The following is a 21,349-nucleotide window of genomic DNA, read 5'->3' as shown; positions in this document are numbered from 1 at the left end:
ATGGATTTGTCTGTGATGTGTCATAGACTTATCAAAGCCAAATTACTCATTAAAATAATGCTGAATTGGAAATATAAAGCAGTAAACCAGCGGATAAATAAAAGGTTAACAGAAAGGTAACTTGATATATGAAACCATAAAAGGGATTTCAGAATTAATGAGGGAGACAATATTTCTCCTATAGAGACTTTAAGACTTGGTTGAAGTAGTGTTACAGCAACACATTATTTATTTCTTGTGTTGCCTTATTCTTAGGCCCGTGGGACCAGACAGGAAGGAATTAGAGAGCCCTATATTACAATTTAATTGCTTGAAGAAAAAATATTATTTTTTATTGTTAACCATTAGCTGCTTCTAGTTTTATTAAAGTCATAATGTCCATGCTGTAGCACCAATGTTTGCAGCATGCAGTGAAGGCTAGGAAAATTATTCAATTGCTATAAAGTCAGCTTAGTGTGGGGAAAAAAAAAAAGAAAGATATCTGTAACAGCTGAACAGCCAGTGGTCTAGTTCCAGCTCTCCATTTTTTTCTAAGAGCTGTGTTGTCTTCCATTAGAACTGTGAAGAAGTGTCCTGATCTTTCACTGAAGAAGTGTTCACACATACAGCCACAGTTTTCATTGAGCTGAGCCGCTGGCAGCAGCTTGTGCTCACAGTTTGTTGTTTTCTCTTCTTCATGTTGCCTTGGGATTTCTGTAGAATGTCCTGGGCTTGGTCACTAAAAGTGTTCTTGGTTTTTGACTTTTCTTTTTTTTAAACCACAGGTTAAAATTGTGACACTGTTTGACACTCCTGTTTAATGTACAAGTTTGGGATTTAGACAGGTTTGGGGTTTATTTTCTTTTTTTTTTTTTTTTTTTTTTTGCAGAGACAGTGGACAATGTCTTCTGCTTTTCTAACTATTGTTCATTTTTCTAAATCAAAATTCTCATGTGCCAGCTACACTGTGATGACTGTCCCCTACTGTGTTCTTGGCCTGTGGGAAAGGAAAGACAATATAACTGAATTTGGCTCACCATGGCAAAAATATTTGGAGGAATGATCTCACACCTGCTTCAGGCTAAAAATGCTTCTTCCATGAGCAGCCAGAATGGCTCAGCTGTTGAGCTGTGGTGATCTGACCACATGGACAGATGAGCAAATCTGAGACACGTCTGTAATGCACAGAGCACATTGGTAATGGCAGCCCAGCAGTTCAGCCTTGCGTGGGTCCACGTGGAAGGGTTCACAGACCTGTACAATAATCTGTACAGATCTGTACAATAATCCATTGCATTTTTGCATAGACTCAGAACATTTTCTTTCCCTGTGAAGCAGATTTTTGTCCCTAGAATGTTTCAATCCTTGCTCCTTTGCTTCACTTCCAAGAGCAACTTCTTGGTGTGATGCAGGGAACTGGGTCCTTTCACAGAGGTCTCCAGCTAGGAAGGGACCACGGTGTTTCACCATCTGATCAGCTCTGTCTGACATGGGTTTAGCTCTTTTGATGACTGGGAAGTGAATGGCTTTCCTACCCACAGGTAACAGACACACTTGCAGCAGTGCCTGCAGAAGTGTTGTGCCTACCTTTAAATTCAGAAAATGGTTGTTGTCTTTCTTCCCTTTCCTTGTTAAATTCATCCCCATTGAGTAGTATTTTTACCATCTGTGGTTAAACCACAGTGTGAAAGGAGCTGGCTGCATTACTGAGGTGATGGAGCTGTTGCAGCTCAGTGCTGGGAGCTGCTGATGTTACCTACAGCTGGCTTGGGTTCTGTTTTAAACCAAGGGCATCTTCCAGTCCAAGAGATTCTTGTGTGGGAAATCCAAATCATTCCCATGTTGTTACAAAGACAGCAACAAAGATAGAAGACCTTCTTGAAAGGTTTCAGGGACCTGTGGATCCCCAGGGCAGTTGTGATAAGCTGCTGTCTGCTGCTCCAGCAGTGCCACAGGGCTGTAGGGTGTGCTCCTTCCTAGAGCTGGGGTTTGTGGGCTTTGGCTCATGTTGGCAGTACTTCACGTGTGTGCAGGTCTCCCGAAAGCCTCAGAAATCTGCATTAGGGACGTCTGTGTGTGTATTCATGGATATATGTGAAACCCTCAGGCACTGCCTTCTGCAAGAGCAACCTTGGAAGCCTGTGAGCTGACTCTGAGTTGTTCAGGAAACATGATCTGCCTGATCTTGTGAAGGACAGCTGAGATTTGAAATGCATTGTGGCCACTGTGACTGACTCTGGACTGTAATGTTTTCTAAGACAGAGTTGGCCTCTTGATACCAGGGCCAGCTCTGCTTTTCTATGTTCTCACAAACATTCAACAGGGAAGGTGCACTGCTTCTGATGAATACTTCCATTGTTTGCCATGGACCCTGGGCAGTAACTTTGGCCTTACTGGGAAAGATTCCCATTCTTTGATGCTCTGATTCTTCAGCCAACTCCATTCTGTTTGATATAATTTTTAATCAAGTTTTCCTTTTAACTTGTAATGTAACAAGTCCCTAAATGTGTTACTATCCACCAAAGAGGGTTTCTTGGCAGGATTTCCAAACAAAAACAAAACAAAAAACCTCTATTCAGCCAAAATACTCTTTAACAGATGAAGCAACAATTACTTGTGGCTTTGTGAAAATAGACTATATATTGTATATACTGTGGAGCAAGAGACCACGATGTGCGTAGTGATGATTTGAGGTACTGGGAAATTAAGTGATCCATCAGTATGGATGCTTGGTGCCAAGTATTAGTTCAATGCTCCAATTTCCTATGCAATTGAAAGTGGGAGTAGGCTTTCACGAAAAGAGGGTCTAGTGGTTAATGCACTGGGCTGGGCCCTGGGAGGTCTGGCTTTAATTCCCAACTCTCCAGGCTTGCTGTTCAACTGCGAACACGTTACTTGAACTCCCAGTGCCTCAGTTCTCCTCTTTCCCTCCCTCACCCACTTCTTTTTGAAATTCCTTTGGGAGGAACTGTCTTTAAGCTTGTGTGTGCTATCTAAACAAAGGGCACTGCATCTCAGTAGGGGCCCGGAGATACTTTGACTATAGAAAGATTTGTAAGTGTTCTGGCAAATACAAAACTGTCATGTACACACGCATGTCAGGCAGGCTGAGTTATGAATGCAGTAACAGGGGAAAAATTAGCAGGCAGAAATGGCAACCGTTACAACCGCATGTTTTCATTTGGATATCTTGATTATGTGAATATACGGAGCAGCTGCTCCCATCCCGGTCCCTAGCAGTACTGTTCCACTTCTGCACAAGTTGGGGTGAAGACATACTTGCTTACGAACAAAGTTGTCCTTTCTTCTGTACATTCTGAGGCAGAACACAAGGAGAGGTAGCTAGAGAGAACTGTGAACTTGGGAGAGCAGTACTCTGAACACAGTCCTGCAGCAGCCTGCCCTGGATAGATTTCCTAAGCCTCTTGGCTTCCATCACCTGTAAAAGGCAGGAAGTCATAGCTACCATGATACATCCCTAGACTGTGCAGATTCATTGCTGTCTCTGGAGAACTCTGGAGTTGCTCTTTCCCTTGAAGTCTTAATAATAACTTAATATTAGCAACTGTGTTCAGTGGAAGTTGGGATCTTGAATAATAAAGGCTCTGGGAGGTCAGTACTGAAGTGCATTTGCAGAAATTACTCCATCTGACTTACTCCAGCCCAGGGCTCGGGTTCCTCAGCAAAGCCTGGAGCCTGGCAAGGAGCTCCCAGAGACCCTGCCTGCTCTGCTTGCTGGAAGGTTTTGGTTTGAGGACAGCAGAGAACAGCTGTGTTGGCCTGACAGAAAGAGGATGAATGTCCCTCCTGCCACTTTTCATTTAAAAGTAGAAAATGTTCATAATTCTCTAATGGTTGTTTCTGAGGATGAGCCCTATAACACTATCCAGTATGAGAGCACCAGTTCTGTGGCTATGCTAATTTTGGCTGTTGGAATAGATAAGGAAGCTTTTCCAATGAGTGTCTGATTTAACACTGCAGCCTAATAAAGACAAACCTCCTCTCTGCACATGAGTGACACAAGAGTGATTAATTTCATTCAAACCAAGGGATTAGTTTTTGGAATCAAACTCTGATTTTGTCATGACTAAAATGGTGGCAGTAATTACTTTGCAAAGCAGTGTTTCACTCTCAGCCTGTGGGAAGGCAGGATTGAGTGTCATGTTTTGTTTTCATTAGCAGCATGTTTTGTCATTGGACCTAGGCCTAAACAAGACAGTGACAGGAGAGCTGTTTTGTGTGAGTAGGTTGGGCACGCGTGGCTGGCTGTGTGCATTCTGCAAGCTGATTTTTACAGAGAGATTTGGCTGCTGGGCTCTGGCCCAAGTGCCATGCCCTTGGATCACAGCTAATGAAGATCACACCAGCAGACACCTTTGGGGATAAGAAGATTAGTCTGCTTGTGGATGGTTCCTTCCAATATAGAAGAGAGTTTTGCTTTGTGTTGTTTGCAATAATGGGTAATAAGATCTCTTCTTGTGACTCATGTTTCTGGAGATCTGAGTAGCAAACAGTGACCATTCATGAAAACTATATGAAAGTATTTTAAGAATAACCTTACAATCTTATACCAGTTGTGCTGTGTAAACAAACGATACTGTGCCGGAGTGAGCTTTACTGACCTACCATAAAGAGAGCCTTTCTGCTCTCCTGATGGACTGTTACTATAGATTATCAGTTCAGTCCTTGTCTCTGAAGTATAAAGAAATATCCTGGTTAGACCCTCTGAGTGTTTGTTCTCCTTCCTACCACTCATGGTAGAGTTAAATGGAGTTTTGGCTCACAGAAGGCATGAAACAACACAAAGAAGGAAAGGTTTGGAGAGTGGTATTTTTTTAATACTTCTTGATAATTACAGGAATTCCTAGCTCTTATCTTTGTATTTCATTCAGATGTGTAAGCAAGTAAATATACGAGCCAAATTAAAAAGGGGTGTGACTCCAAGGTGTCCTAGGACTCTAAAGGTAGAGTCTGTGGTGATTATGGAAACCCTACTTTTCTAGAAGACTATTGTATCAGCATCCACAGTCATGCATGCAACTTCCTACCTGTATTTAAAAATAATAACTTACAAATAAATTCTTCAAATTGTTGCTGACATACAGATGTAGAAGTGGGAATAGAAAAAATGGCTGTTTTGCAGAGTAAACATTTGCGAGATCTTTTTTTCAGATGCAAGTACAGTATGTATACTTTCTTTGCCAACAAATGTCTTTAAGGTTTTAGAATAGAGTCAATTTACTTTTTTTTGAATCTCTATGGGAGTTATCTTGATTTCCAGCCAGTAAGATCTGTCTGGTCCACAGACTCTTCCTGATGGACAAGAGTGCTACTGTTTGCTTATAGCTGTTGAAAGAACCGTAGAATTGGAAAAAATACTTAGTGATAGAACTTTCATCTGCTCGTTTGACACTGCAGTTAATGAATGTCTCATGTCTTGCCATCCAGAGAAGTGATATTTGAAAATCTAACCCGAATGCTGCGTAAAGTTTTTCACAATTAATGCAAAAGCATTTTCTCATTGAGGACTGAATTTTCCCACCTTGACAGCCAAATATGACAGAGGACTGTAGCCAGTTTGCTCATGTAAATACCCAAGTAGGCTGCTCCTTCCCAGGTATTCAGTCTTCATCCTCACCTGACACACAGACAGGTGTGTGAGTACAGTGACGTGTTTTGTGTCTGGCCCTCAGTTTTGTCCTCGGAAGGCCCAGCTTTAGATCTGACCTTGTAGGAGAGAGACTCAAATTGAAACTTCTTGAATTGAAGATGCCTTTTAGGAGAGGAGTGGTCCACCTCCAGAAAGCCCTGGAGGGTTGATCTCATGGATGGCTCAGGTGTCATAAAGCAGATGATGTGAAATTTCTCCATTGCACTGTAGCTGTGTAAAGCCAGCAGTATCCACACGGTTACACTCTGTACACACTTCTTTGGGTGGTTGGAAGCACCTGATCTGTGCCTTGGATAATGCCTGATTTAAACACATTCCAAACTGCAGGTTATGGCACCAACTCAGTCTGCAGCTAGGGATGTATAGACTGGGTTTTTGGCAGGAACTGTCTAACTTTTGTCTGCAATATATAATAAGTCTTTATAGTGTTTAAGACACATAAATCTGATCTCCCCCCAAACTGTCTGTAGTTCATTTCCTCCAGGGTTGGGGGCAGGGGGAAATCCAGGTAAATGGAAGGACAATTTGAAGAAGAGAAAGGTCCTGTGAAATCATTTGAGCATGAAATATTGGATTTAAACAATGAAGTAGCTTCCTTTCCTATTCTATTTATCATTTTAATTGCTTAAAGCATATTTCTTAGAAATAGTCAAAATACAGACTCAGACATATTTATATTTTATGCATCCCTGCTGTTACATTTTTTTGGATGTAAAATGGATCGACAAAACCCATGGAGATGTTTATACAGAAAACATAGTATAATGAAAGTCTTACTGTGACTTTTGTGTTGATAGCATTTGTAATAAATCAGGAGAGTCAATTACTTTACTCTGCTATATACACAGTAACTACTGTCACATTGCATGAAAACATTACTTATCTACTCATTGTAAAGATGCCAACTATCTCTGGATCAAACTGTGCTGAACTATGAAGTCAGACTTCTTATAAGGAAGGAAAACTTGCAAATCATACAAATATATGTTCTGATGATAAAGCCAAAGGTTTCCAACAAACTACTTGATGAGGATTTTTCTTATTTGTTGTTTTCTGTACTGAGAGGGGAGAGGGAACCCAAATCAGTTCCTTGAGTTGTTCATGCTGAAATAGTTCCTAGGGGACACAGAGGGATCAAGCATTGTGCATCTTAAGCATTTCCAGTTTGGCAAAGAGAGTCAAGGCATTGCTCTAGGGGGATGTCCTACAGGGACACTGGGTATGTAATGGACACTCTTATTTCTAAAAGACTGGCCTTTTCTCAGGGTTTCCTCTGGTGTCAGGCTGAGCAGGGAATGAGGGGCTCCAGACCAGTATTTCTAAACAAAAAATGCCTTGGAAGATGTTCTGATCTTAGCTCTGAGTAGTCATTGTGGCTCTAAAAACAGTAATACATGGCCTGTAGACGAAGTTGAGCATCTCAGTGCAAAATTTAGGCTGCTAGTAACTGCAGGTTTTATAAGAATTGAAGCAATGTCCCTTTTGTGGTATGTGTGAACTTCAAAGGCTTTAGGTCTAGAACCACCAGAGGCACAAATAAATAAATTGAGATTCTGGGGCCTTTAATCTCTTCAAAAAAGGGATTATTGTTATTACTATTATCCAAAATTCTAGTCACCCCTATTTGCCTCAGTTTCTTGATACAAGTTCTTTCAAAATACCTGTAAGCTCCAAGTCATCAGTTTTATTCTCATTTTCAAAACCAGCAAACCCTGGAGAATTAAGTGTCTCAGCCTGGATTGAAGCTCAGTTTTTAACACGATAGTGTTAGAACTGTGCTTGCTTGCAGCATTGACAGCTGGTAACACCAAAATTAGCAGTTGTGCTGTTCTGGACTGCAGCCTTGGCAGAGCCAGCTTAGGTACTGCTGAATGGGCTGCAAGGACCTTCCTGTGAGCTTACAGTTGGCTTGCAGCAGAAGACTCTGAGTAATCAGGCAATTACAGCTGAAATCAGAATCAGCCACTTGAAGGCTTTTTTGTTTTTGCATTTCTGTTTTGTTTGGAGTTGTTATGTGAGTTTAAAGATCTTGAATCATTTTCTAAGCCTCTGCATTCAAATTGATTGAATACTGGGTGCTATGAAAACATTACTTCAGCACAGATACACTTAGACAACTCCCTTCTAATTTTCTGTAACTGCATTTGGGCACTCCAGCAATCTTTGGTGAAAAGCCATTGGATACAAACAAGTTGTAACTTTTATCCCAATTGGATGGCTGAAAGCATTTCATGTCTTTGTGTAAGAAAGTGGCCTTCTCTAATAATATATCCAGGCCGTGCAGGGCTGTGAAAAAGTTGCTTGTCTACCATAGCCAGCACTCTGTTAATTCAGTGCCAAAGGGGGTATTAGGCTTTCCCATTTGAGCTGCTGTGCTACTAATGCAGGATCTTTCACTGTATTTTTTACATCTTCCCAAGTTTGATGTGTGCCAAGTTCTCAGAATGTGATTCCTCTTGCTAGGTAGAGGACACAGAAGCAAGGTGATGTCTACAACAAATCCTTCACCCCTTTTGGGAATTTCCCAAAAAGATAAATGTTTTCAGAAATGTCTGTTTAGATAAGGGAAAGTTCCTGTGCAGTGACTATTAATGACTTACAGTTCTTCCTTCTGTAGTCAGGCTCTTGCAAAGATTGCCATTTTAACAGCACCCTTGCAGCATTATCCATACCACTGCATGTCCCTTACATCCACACACAACATTCTAATTATTGATGAGATTTCATCACAAATATAGCAGGATCTGGCAAACTCTGTATGAATGTTCATGTTGTCATCCACATACTGCAGACATAAAACCACTAGCTGTCTTTTGGAGAAATCCATTGTTTAATCATCCATAATTGTACAGCACTTTCCAGAAATTTTCTGAGAAGCATCCCTTATGAGTTATAGAGCCATAATTTCCATTATCTCATGTTGAGTAACTGGATTTGTGAATTTGTCTTGAGTCATTTTCAGCTACTTTGAAATATGAGGATCAGATTCCGTTTGCAAACAAGACGGTTAAGATTGATTTCAAGTTTATTCTTTGCTAAAGGGTATATTTTCAGTTTCTTTAGTTTAGTGGTCTTGCAGTGCAAGCCTTTGTCAGGCAAGATAATATCTCCCACTTAGTGTTTTCATAGGCATCTTCCTGTTTTCTTTTTTCTTTAAAGAGCATTGAAAATTTAGCATTTCACCCACATGTTTGTGGTCTTCTGAACGGTATCAGCTGCTTTGCAATGATCTCAGATAGATTTTAAGATTGTTTTTTCTCCCAGCTGGAAAGCATGGATGGCATAACAGCTTCATCTGTGCAGTTAGTCAGAAGTGCAGATCCTTGGTGCAAGCTACAACAGTAGAAGCCCTGTGTGCTGTGACCACCTTGCAAACCAGACAACTGTTAAAAATCCTCAAATTAGGGATTTGAGCACCCAGTCAAGTAAAGAAATTATATTTTTCTTAATGAGCTGTAGTTGGATTGTGCTGCAGACAACATTGGAAAGAACTTTAACCACCAAAACCTGAATCTTGCTGAAAGTTTGGTGGGTTTTCTCGATCTTTTTTCTTTCCAGCAATCAGAAAGCTTAAGTGATTTTCATTTTGGCATCTGGAAGTTAGACTATGTGATTTTGTGCTTGTTCAGTCACTACTAGCACAGTGATACAGCACAATAATGGTTTGTTTATCCATTAGGTAATCCTGTCTGAAAAAATGAAAGTTTTATAGAACTACTGCAGCATTTGTAGAAGAAGAGCAATACCTTCCAACAGAAAACTAAAACATCTATAAGGGAAGTATGAAACCCATTAATTTCATGGGTGTGGGGTTTCAGGCTGCAGAAAGCCACTAAAAAGATGAAAGTCACTAAAAAGATGACTTCGGTCTCACCATTGCCTGGCTGGTCACTCCTCCTGCAGAGGTAATTCTTGGAGCTTGGTGACAGAAGGGGAAAAAATGGGCAGAGCAGAGGAAGCTGGCCAGACCTACAGCACACAGTGGGTATCCTTGGGGACACAGAACACAGAAAGCCATTTTTGAGAGAAGGAGGACAACAGTGTAGAAGAAATGGGAGACAAGGACAGTAAACTTCAGCCAGGCTTAAGTGGAAAGGCTTGGACTGTTCTTCCAGTTGGGAAAAAGAGAGGCATCTCGACATGGTTGCAGAAAGGGCTCATTCCCTCACAAGCATTTTTCAAGAGCCCTTGGCTCCATGGGAGAAGAAACAGCATTGAAAAGTGACTAATTTGAATTAAAGAAAACAGCAAAGTGCATATCCAAGGGACTGATCTTGGTGACTTTAATTCATAGAGAATGGTTTATCAGCTTTTCTACTAAAGCTGTCTCTTCCCATTGCCCTCCTTCACTATTTCACACAGAAACAAGTGTCTGCCCGCAAGGCAAATCACATGCATCCAAAGAAACACGAGGACCTCTGCAGCACTGTTCACTCAGGCAGATCCTGAGTCCAGCTGTAAGAAAAATGCTGATGCACCCAACGTGCCTTTTGTAGAATTTAGGAGCTGATGCTAGAAGGCTTTGTTGGCTGACTGCTTACATCTTCAGAGCTTGGAATTAGAGAAAAGCTAGAAAGAAATGTGCTTTTGGAGTGCTTTCAGTGCACTTTGACTCTCTTGAGGTGCATAGTATCAATAGTGCAAACTGCAGAATTCTTGCTCAGAACTGACTGTTCTATTGTACAAACTTTTTCATGCCTTGAAATGGAACATGCTGATCCCAGATGTTAGAAATAATCAAAGCAATGTGACAACTAGAAAACTTAGTATCAAAAGACACAATCTGATCTGCATTTTAAGTGCCTTTTGAAAATGCAGAATCAGAGAAAAAAGTCGAAAAAAATTGAGGCAACTTTTCAAAGGTGTAGTTAAAAAAGTAAAATTATAAAATCACAAATAGCTAAAAATGATTAATTTGTTTTATGTAGTTAATGCAAAAAGTAGAATATTTTTAATTGTGCTATGTATTGGCTGAAACTGTTACCTTGATGACTGTGGAAAAATGCAGATTGTCTGAGAACTGAAGGAAAAGAGTACATCCTTTGATCAGAGGACTTGTTCCCTGCTGAGATAACTCTGTCATGACTCCCATAACACCCATATGGTCCTGTGGTGGTTGATTGTATGGACACAATCAATTGTTGAAGTTGAAAATAGACCCTATTGATTGCAAAAAGTAGTACTGTTTTCTCACCTGTACTTAATAGGATTATTTTCCAGCAGAAAATTTCAACTCAGCTGTTTATTTTTGCATTCCGTGATTCCATGATAGAGGCTTCAAATCTGTATTTGTGGTATATCTAAATAACACAGTGGTTTAAGCCTTTGTGTAAAAGGAGACTGTAAAGATGTTTGTATAGAAGTTCTCTTTTTTTTCTCACTGAGATGTATGTCTCAGGAGTAGATTTTAAAGAAAAACTCAGAGATCTGGGTTCAGAACTTTGTTTTTCTTGCTGTAGTAAAGGCAAAGATAAGCCTTACCTGAAATTATTCAGATGCTTTTAGGCTTCTGGAGGATTTATGTTGGATCCCAGATTCATTGGAGGTTGATGCAGCTCAAATCCTTCTGTTTCACACACCAAGTGATTAGTAATGCTTTACTTCAGGATGAAGGCTTGGGATCATAGAAATGTGGTTTAGGAGTTGGTGTGTCCTTGGTTTTCATGAAATGGTCCATGAAATGACCGTGCCTGTTCTGTGTATGTTGCAGAGCAAAATGAGGTGGGGTCTGATTTAGAGCCAGCACAGCCATTTAGTGCCACTGTGCTACAGTATTTCCCCCTGATCTGAAAGGTGAATTCAGGGATGTCTCTGGCAGCAAACATGACTGTCACTCACAATTACTTTTAGTAATAATAATAATAATAATAATAATAATAATAATAATAATAATAATAATTTTCAAGTAAATTGGTGGGAAGAATTTTTCCTAATTTCTGTGTGCCAAGGCACAGTTTGACTGCAGCTTTACTTGTTAGGAGGCAAGGCTGAGCTAAGTAAGAGATGATAGACTTGGATTTGCTTGGGAAGGAAAGACAGTGAAAGCCTGGCTCTTAGCACCATGAGATGACGCGGTTGGGACTGTCACACTGCTAGATCAGCCCTTTTAGATCTGTGAGAGAGCTTGATGTATTGAAGGGCAGAGAGTGTGAAATCATCACCTGCCTGGGAAGATTTCTGTTGGGGAAGAGTTGGACACAGTTTAGTCTGATCTGAGGCAGAGCTGTAAAGGTAACATTTTAGGGATCCTTCTAATCTCTTTTCTATGAGACAGATAAGTTTGATTGGTGCTCCCTGATGTATAAACACCCATACTGGATTAAAGTTCAATATTCTGTATATTAATGGAAGTGACAGCAAATGCTGAAGGAAGAGCAGAAGGAGTGAAGCATGTAGTCAAACTTCCTGCCACTAATAGTGTGCAGCCTGGGGACTTCTTGAATTAGTGCTCATGTTTTATAGACCTTCACCTGTCTGGCTAACACAGTTTTTTCTAGTTAGTTTTTTGAACATATGCATTCACAATATTCTCTGATGGTTTTTCAAAGCTTAGGTGTATTTTAGTGAAACTCCCCACTAAAAGCTGACACATTGTGATTATACAGGAACTACCACATGATGTTTCCATTTGGTGCCTCCTCTCCTTTGCACCTTACAGGAACGTGAGTGGAATGGTCCATAATCCATGTGCTGCTTAGTAGTGTTTTACTGCTTGGATTGCACAACATACAATGACATGTTAGGGAAGGAAATTTGTAATATCTTGTCCTGAAGGAAAGTTGTCACAGGATTGAAATCAATTTGCTGGTATAAAACTCAAAGTTGAGTTTTATAGCATGACCTTTAAGGGTAGGATGAGATAATTTGAAGAGGCCATCATGCTCCAGGAAAGTCAAAATGGAATGAGAAGTGTGGGGGGGGAATCATTAAAAACATGAGTACTAAATTGTTTTTGCACTGTGTTAGGTTCAGATATTTTTCCTAACATCTGGTTTCTCTACCACTTTCATCTTAAATCTAAGCTGGATTTTCTTAGTAAACAAGCAGCAAATTCATCACTTTGAGCTTTCCAAAAAGCTTTACATGTTATTTTAAAGATCTTTTTGGATCTTTATTTTTATTGCACAATAAGCTTTCATTCATGACTAAAGATTCCCGCTTGAAGTGTCAACAACCATTTTTCTTTCCTGCATTTCAGCCATATTCTGTGAAACTGGACCAAAAAATCTATTAAATTAGATACGCCAATAGAAATTGATTTTGAAATGGAGAAAAAATAAATTATTATTCCTTCTGATATCCATACAGCTGTGAATACATCTTGATTCAATTTGTACCAAGCGGTGGGAAAACACTTTTTGAACAGTTTGAAAGCATTTAATAGTCCTGTGATGCACAGTTGATTTACAGTTGAGCTGTACTGTATTTCAGTGCCATGTGTCTGAAAGTTTGAAGGTATGATATGGAAAATTATTACCTTCCCTGTTATTCTGAGTAATTGCTCTCTAATGGACTCTTCCAGCTTTGAGACTGTTTTATTGCTTAAGGTAACTGTTGGCTGATGCCAGTTAATACAGCTGTGATTACTGACCAGCCCCTGGGAGGATATTGTCTGTTCCCTGGGTGACAGGAGCCCAGTGTGCTCTATCCTTCTTAGCTTCTAAACAACTCAGAAGATAAGTTTTAAAAAAGCCCTTTTCCTTTAGGAGTGATAACTTGGGATAGCAGAAATAAAGGCCTTGTCAGAGTGGTTGGAGAGTCCCATCTCAGCCTGCAGTGATCCTGGATGTCTCAGGAGGTGCTGCAGTGCTGTGGTTATGGGGTGGTTCCTTTCTGCTGAAGTCTTGTTGATCATCTTCTTGTGATACAAGGAGGTGAGAATTAATTATTCCCTGGTTACCTTTATACCATTCATGATGTAGCTTGGTCAGCTGTTACCTCTGGGTTTGAAATAAAGTTCCAGATCTCTGTGGGGTCTCTTACTCTGAGGTACATTCTCTGCCTTTGCTTATGTCTGCTGTCCCCTTGTTTGTACAGTGTCCCTTTTGGCTGGAGTTTAACTGCAGTCCTGAGAAAGGGTAGCCATGGATACATAGAACAGAGGTTTTTTTGCTATTTCCATTTGTTTGCAGCCCTTGAGTGCTCTTGCATTGAGTTTGTAGCATGGGCCTGTGCCCTCTGAGGTTCCATGGACTGAAACAGTCCGTAGTCCACAACCAAAAGGAGTAATTGTAGGTACTTGACAAAGGAATGGTTTGCGGGGCAAGTCCCAGTTTTTTTCCTGGCTGAAAGTAGAGCCTGTTCACCAGCACACATGTTGGCAAATCATGGGTGCAGCCTGTGGCCTTGGATGAGCAAGTACCCGTCTGAGTAAGTACTTCACTCAGTCAGGCATGCTTTTGTATATTTATTCCATTCATACTTTATCCAAGCTGATCCTTGTATTTTGTTTTTAGTCTGAGTGAGGAACCAGATTGCTTCAGGTTGAAACTTCATGGGAAGAGAAAGGAAATATTTTAAATAATTGAGAAATAAGGTCGCTGCAGCTAGGCCATGAATTACTGAATATTGTATCAAGTGCTGAAAGAAAGAATATACTGAGACTTCTAAAATCACACAAAAGCATCTGGAAGAGGAGCTTTATTTCTTTGGAGGTATGGAGGGCAGGTGGCAGGGAAAATTCGTGAATATTAGCAAAAAGCTGAACTGTAAAAATACTGTCATTATCTGTATCTCTTTGAATATGAACAGTTTTGAGTTTGGCAAAAAGTTATTAAAAGCGTCCCCAGCTGAGGCTTTTAGCCGCACTTGTTCCCTTTTCTTTTCTAGGACATTCTGCCCAGGTGAAAAGGGAAGACATCTCTGAGGTTTCCTGAAGTGCTGTTGGCTGTTTAGGTATGCAGATATGTTCAGGGAACTATTACAGGGCCTTAAATCAGCTTGTCCCACTCTGGGTGGCAGATGTTTCTTCTACTGCGTTTTCATTCACTGTTTCAAGGGGCAGTTGAGAGACTGTTTTACTCCTTCATAAAGGTTTATAATTCATGAAGCCCATTACTGTGTACAGAGCTGCACATCTGGCATAAAGCACTCCGGTGGCCCAAAGAATGTGCTCGCAAGAAATAAGATGCTTTTGTAGTAGATTCTGCAGTCTGACTGGAATTAACTTCATTTAAGACTAAAGAGCAAAGATAATAGATAAGATAATGGATGCTGGAAAGGTGATACCGGGGAGCTGAGTTGAGTTACAGTACCTGTGACATCTCAGAGCAGCGTGAAACGCTTTGGGCTGTAAAGCTCCTGCCTGCAGTTATCAGATCATGTACACGGCGACCTAAGCATTTGATCCCGGCCGTGGGTAACGAGGACAGCGTGAGCAGCAGAGCAAGGGCCGTTCGTTCCCTGTGGGTGGGTGGAAAACAAACCCTTTATTCCTTTTTCTGTCGGCACGGCCGCCGCGGCACGGCGCTGCTCGCGGGCCGGCGCAGCCTCCGCCCCGGGGAGAGACGCGCCCGGCTCCCGCTCCCCGGCTTCATTCATTCAGCAGCACAAGCCAGCTTCGCAGAAAGGAACATTATCCCCCCTTAGATGCCCGCTGCAAAACGTGCGTTTGAAAACTGTAGCCTGTGTTTATTAATTTAAAACAAACAAAACGAGCCAGTGATTGTGGAGATAAAAATATTCCAGTTGAATAATCAAATGTACCATAAAGTCCCTCTGGACTAAGACATCTTACTAGTGGCATCCCAGCTAAATTTAGACTTTAAAATTAAAACCATTTCTGCTGAGAGGCCAGATCTGTGGGCATGTTCTGCAGTTAGTGAAAAGACAAAGATACTTCCCAAAGGTTAATTCAGACACCTAGGATCTGAAGTTGTGGGTATCTCTCCTGAGTCTTGAAAAGGCTCTTGTGCTCCCAAATTAGACAGAATGAGTGCAGGACTGAATTTAAGTGTAAAGTTCAGGGTAGTGAATTGAGGCACAGATTTTGATTAGTTTTCAAAGGAGCTGAAGCCAGGTTGGTACTTTTTGGCACAAAGGGCTGGATAAAGATTTTTTATGGACATGAATTATCTCTATAGAGGATGACAGTAAAGTACACATTAATGAAAACTGCTCCAAAAATTACATTTCTTAAATGGAATAGTACAATCCTGCTGACTTCTAATGGACCTTATATTCCAATTCCTTCTATGATCCACTGCCCACAGTACAGTCCCTGTATTTGTGAAATGTCCTCTTGATCACTTGGTTACTGCAGAGTGTGTGGGAGAGCCTTGCTGACTTAGTGAGAACCTGTGCCAAGCAGGTGAATGACAGCTCAGGGGAGGGATGAGTTTGATATTACATTTATCTTGGGAACCAGCAGCATTTGGAGATCCACAGTCTAGCTGCAGTGCTGGTTAATATATTAAGTTGTCAGCTCACAACAAGTCTGAAGTAAGTGCTGCATGCTTCTCCTCACTTCTCTAGGAAGAATAGGGTTTCTTATCAGAATGTGACAGGAGATCCCCAATGGAGTATTCATTATTAGAGAGCAAAAATGACACAGTTATTTTAACAGGTTGTTATCAAAATCATGTCAGGGACATCATGGTCTGCCAGCTCCATTGGAGTTGTAAGAATTGAGCCTAAAGAAGACCAGAGGGGAAAGAAAGCACACTTGAGTGGAGTCAGTCATAACTCCAATTTATGGATGTGGAAAAGCATCCCATTTGCTAAACAAGGTATTTTCCTGCTTTATTTTCAAGTTCCCACACCAGTTACCTACTGATCTATTCCTTATATAAAATTGTAGGGTAAAAATCTCTCTTCATTCTCTCTCATAGCATGCACTGTATTTATTCTATTCATTCAGTTAGAGTGAGAACAGAATTTGGCTGTTCCATTCTGGAACAATCAGTGTTCTCTATTTCAACCTAGTAAGTACTCATTTAGCTTTATTTAAATATTATCATTTTCTTCTCCTTCTCTGAAAAAATAGAGAGAAAAAAGTTCTTTTAAAATTTTGACTCACTCAAGGGCTTTGTAAAACTGGAATGTGCAATTAACATAAAACCAATTCTTTGGTATCTGAAATTGTGGGGGAAAAGGCAAAACTGATTCTTGATGCCTCTCTTGTGCAACCCAGCATTCCTTCAGAGTAGAAAGATTCCAGTATTAGTGGAAAGCGTTTTTGTAAGACATCTCAGCCTGTGCCAGCACGGCATGTAATGCACACCAAGCAGCCAGCTCATGAAGAAAAACATGTTTACAGAAACTGAAATGACTTCTTTGTTGTTTACTCGTGCAGAGGAGAATGGCGTCAGGAGTACTTCGAGAGAGAATGTTGCTTTTAAATTGCCACTGAACCAGCACCGCAGTGTGACCAGGCAGAATTTCCATGACCTTGAGACCCTTCCAGGGGCTGCTGAGCAGATGTCCCATCAAACAGTTGCTGTGTGGCACAGAGAGGGGCATTGTCACCAAAGACAGGGCTGTAGGCTGGACTTAAGCCTGCCCTGTCACCCCAGGGAGAGTGACTCAGTGCTCGGTCACAGCAAACCCTGCTGGTAACATCACCCACCTCCCCAGCACTGCCAGGCTCTGCCATCTGCCTGAGCTGATGGATCCAGCTCACCTGAAGAGCTCAGAGCTCCAGCGTGTGATTGAGATCATCACTAGTGTGTGAAGGTTTAAATGCAGCTGTGCTGCTTCTGCTGGTTCATGCTGAACCTTCGAACATCACATTGTAGAAATCTTCCTCCCGCTTACAGCATTTTGGAATTCCTCTGGTTATTTCCTGTTCACTTTTATCTGCTCCCCTCTAGGCATCTGTAATTGGCTCTGAATTTTTTTTACCTTTGCTAGATATGCATCATCAGTACTTGTTAAAGGTGGGGTTTGTTTTGTTTTGTTTTCCCTAAAGAGCAATTTGTAATTCATGCAGTGGATGTATCTTTTGGCTCCAGGCTTGAGATCCTGGATATCCCACCCACTGTGGGCACAGGCATTGTTGCATTTCTGTTCACCCAAGTGTGGAACGTGTTTTGAGTATTGCCTACGCAGTCAATCAGATGAGTTATTTGTATCCTTCTTTTTCTAGTAATAGCTGATTGTTTACCAAGGTTACCAAGATCCATGGGTGTGCTGACAGTACCTGGGCAGGGGGCAGGTCAAGGCAGGAGAAGGAAAAAACCTGGCAAATAAAAACCACTGACCACCTTTCCTGGTAGAACAGCTGCTCCACACGGCTTCCAGCAAGATGCTGAAGGGGTTGTCACCATGAGCAACATTAGTGGAAAGTATTTGTGTTGTGAATGTCCAGCCAGCACAGCTCTGAGTGGATAGTTTGTATGAAGAGTACGACAGAAGTATGCACCTTTTTTGTCTTTTGTTTGCTTTTTCTTTCTTTCTTTCTCTCTCTTTTTTTTTTTTCCTACAAGGAGCAGGTAATGGAGAGAGGGGTGATTCACACACGAGTTAGACATCACTTACAGTAAGTGTGTTGTCCTTGCAGAGCTTAACAAGGCAATTTTGCAAACACAGCAGAGCTCTTGTAGTGCTTGTCATGATTTTTAGGTCCTTACCCTTTTCATTTTGTTTCTGCTCTTGGGTGGTACTTCTTGTCTTAGGTCCACTAGATTTCCTCCCATTTTAGCAATCATATTCTCTACTCTTCACAGCATCTTTTGTATTGCAGGCTCTCCTTTTCATTTTCATCTTGACATTACCCTTGTGGCATGAAGTTACCCATTTGCAAGTGGGGAAACAGAGGCTGAGTCCCCAGATCCTTTGTACATTCCTGTTGATTCTTATGTACAGAAGTGTTGTATGATACTCTGTACCCTAAATTCTGTCAGAGTTGTTTGACTAAATGCTCCTTCTGCCATAGTGGAATTTCTCTGTACTGCAGGTTTACTAGCGATTTCTCCATATGACCAAGGATTGTATTTTCTGGATAAACTTGTGTGTAACAGAATAGATCTCCCTGATCAGACTGTGTTTTCCTGCTTTCTGTCCTTAATTTCACTTACATTTGTGCTTCCCTTGTTAAACAACAAATAACAGTGTGTTCCGTAGGATCATTGCTGTCTACTTGCCTTCCTCCCCCCAACCACCTTCCTAGGATGCATCTCCCATTCTTTCTCTCCTCAGATTAATGAAACTTTGCTTTTCAAGACCTAATGTCAGTTTTTCACTTTATAGGCCTTTGCTCTCCATACTTACTGTATCTCTGACTAGCTGGAGTGATCCCCTCCTTCTCCTGGTGTCTGCTCTGAGGCAGGAGCTGTTCTGGTGCTTTCTCTTCTTCAGCAGTGGGAGGTGAGTGACTGGACAACCATTGCCACATAGCTGTCTTGTGCTGCCCTCAGCATGGCCCGGAGACAGGCTGGGACAAAGAAACTACAGGGATAAGAGGGGGACGCGGGGGTGAGTCACATGGGATCAGAAGTGTGACACAAATCAGTGTTGCAGCAGTAGCAACTGCTTCATCCTCAAAAGCTGATGGCTCTGTGGGAAGCAGATTGCCTATGACTCAGTTGGCTTTGCTGACTCCTGCACAAGTTTGAATGAAGCCCAGGCTGACCCCAGAGGTCTGCAGTGAGTTCATCCTCTTGATGCACACAGCTGGGAGATGTCTAATGCTGTCTCCAGTTGCAGTGCTGGCAGGGGTTGAGATTGCTACCCTGTGCTCAGAGCTGAGCATGGGAGAAGGAGTCACAAGGCTCACTGTGAAACGGTGCTTCAGAGGAATAAATTAAAGGGTAATGAGGATCTCAGAGATCTTATTTTAAAATTAATCATACTACTAAAACCATAGGATAGCTTTCCTGAGAGGTTCTGACAGCCCCAGCTGCTCTGCAGTGTGTTCCTTGGATACAGAGCAGCTACTGAGACTGACTGTGAGCAAGGCTCACACTCCACTTCTTTTCCTTTCCTTCACCACGCCCTATTTCTGCTGTCTTTCTGTTTGATCACTGTGTACAAAATCAGTGGGTGTCTGTTTTGTTTCTGGCACTTAGGAGCCATGGCTTCTGTGACTGTTGTTGGACACTGCTGTTAATGTGTCACATCACTAGACTGGCTCTTTTCCTTATGCCTCAAACTTTTACTGATGGCATCGCTGTGAAAAGTAGCATGATACGGATTTTGGACCAGAACATATAAAAATGAACAGATGGGATGGTGTTGAGACAGTTAATGGGACTTAATATTTGGCAATATCATGATTTGATGAAGTATTGAAGAACAGGCATGCAGTTAGTTTAGCATGGTTGTAAGGAAAGTGCATCTTGTTCAAGAAATCTGATGTCAGATTTCCTTGAGGTTACGAGGTTAATGGATTGAGGTTTTCTTAGAAAAACCCTCAAACAATCAAAAACCATAAACCCCCCAACACACATGTGATACTGCTCAAAAATGTGCTAAACAGATAAAATGCTGTCTCAGAGTAATTGACAGTAGCAAGTCCAAAGGAGGTGGATCCAGAGGGTTTGTGTGTGCAGTGGTTAAACCTTTTAACGCTTGAGGCTGGAGCTCCTCAACCATTGCTGATAGAACTTCCTGCAGGATGTGAAGGTGGATTCAGTGCTGAATCCACAAGAGCAGAGTAGGGCAACAGGTACATTTTCAATCATTTGACAAGTTGGAACCCATTCAGAAAAAATTATTTTAGCACAGCTAGGTATTGTATACTGCTGGGGCAGTAGGTGAGACACCTGGTCCTGGAAAGCCTGAACTCTTGAGGTGGTTCTGAGTTCTGGGCAGCAGTGGCTGTACATACACTGAGGTGAGAGTTTTATGCTGCTCCCAATAGAACATTGCAAGTTGAGAAAGTACACTAAAGAGGAAGAAACATTCCTGGACCTGAGTGCTTTACCTTTTATCTTACCAGAAAAGTTGAGTGACTTAATGACAATAAAGTTCTGTACATTAAAGGATTCTTAATGTAGCAGAAAAAAAGTATAGCAAAAACTGGGGTCTGGAAACTGAGTCCAAACAAATAAAATGAAAAAAAGTAATAAATTCTTAATAAGAGATGTAAAGCATCCCTGGAATAGATGAAGGCTCTTTGCCTCCTGAAGTTAAGACTCGATGCTTTTTTGGCAGTTGTGTTCAGCTAGAGCGTGAGTTTACAGGGTCAGAGTAACTGAGAGAGATTCAGGGTCAGGCAGTGGGATTCAGTTGGTCCAGCAGTCTTAAAAAAAATGAAAGTCTTGAAAAATTGTATCACCTAAAGCACAAGGTCAGGCACAGAGCCAGTTTTCTCTCATGGATGCTAAAGGCAGATGTTAATCATATCACATTCCTGCCAACCTTCACCAGATTTTCTTTGTCATCCTTAAAAGGGTATGATTTTGCTCAGTGGGAGGGTTTTCATTGGCTTCAGTGAAGATGAGTGAGTCAAAATAGCATTACTTTTACTCCCAGATCAGTGCTCTGGTTCGGTAGTGTTCAGATATCAAGTGTGTGGGATTCACTAACACCTTTTTACACAGGCATCCCTTTTGATGCACTTTTAAAGCACTGGAATTTAGTTATCTGACAGATTATCCTTCCAAGAGCGGATATAGAAATTAGAATTTGGATATTGCATTTCCCACTGTCATTTGGTAACAATTGCAATAAATTTGGTGTATTTCTACCCCTATAAATTTACTGAAAGATCAGAATCAGACTTGTTTATATTTTCATGATTGAGTCATAATTGTTTTC

General features: G+C 41.2%; 1 protein-coding gene across 4 annotated transcripts in view; it reads left to right on the top strand.

The window, feature by feature from the left end:
• Positions 1 to 21,349, top strand: part of GLIS1 (GLIS family zinc finger 1) — a 178,163-nt gene that overhangs the window by 25,110 nt on the left and 131,704 nt on the right. Inside the window, exon 2 of one of the 4 annotated variants that reach the window (XM_039711849.1) lies at positions 18,839 to 18,955. The exons of the other annotated variants lie outside the window; for them this stretch is intronic. The gene's annotated coding sequence lies outside the window, so the exon portion shown is untranslated. The remainder of the gene's footprint in view (positions 1 to 18,838; positions 18,956 to 21,349) is intronic. 4 annotated transcript variants of the gene reach the window in all.

Source organism: Passer montanus, unplaced genomic scaffold (genome assembly GCF_014805655.1).
Source record: "Passer montanus isolate IOZ18808 unplaced genomic scaffold, ASM1480565v1 scaffold25, whole genome shotgun sequence".
In the NCBI taxonomy this organism is placed as follows: domain Eukaryota; kingdom Metazoa; phylum Chordata; class Aves; order Passeriformes; family Passeridae; genus Passer; species Passer montanus.
Note: the sequence above shows the minus strand (reverse complement) of the source record. Positions and strands in the feature narration are given on the sequence as shown.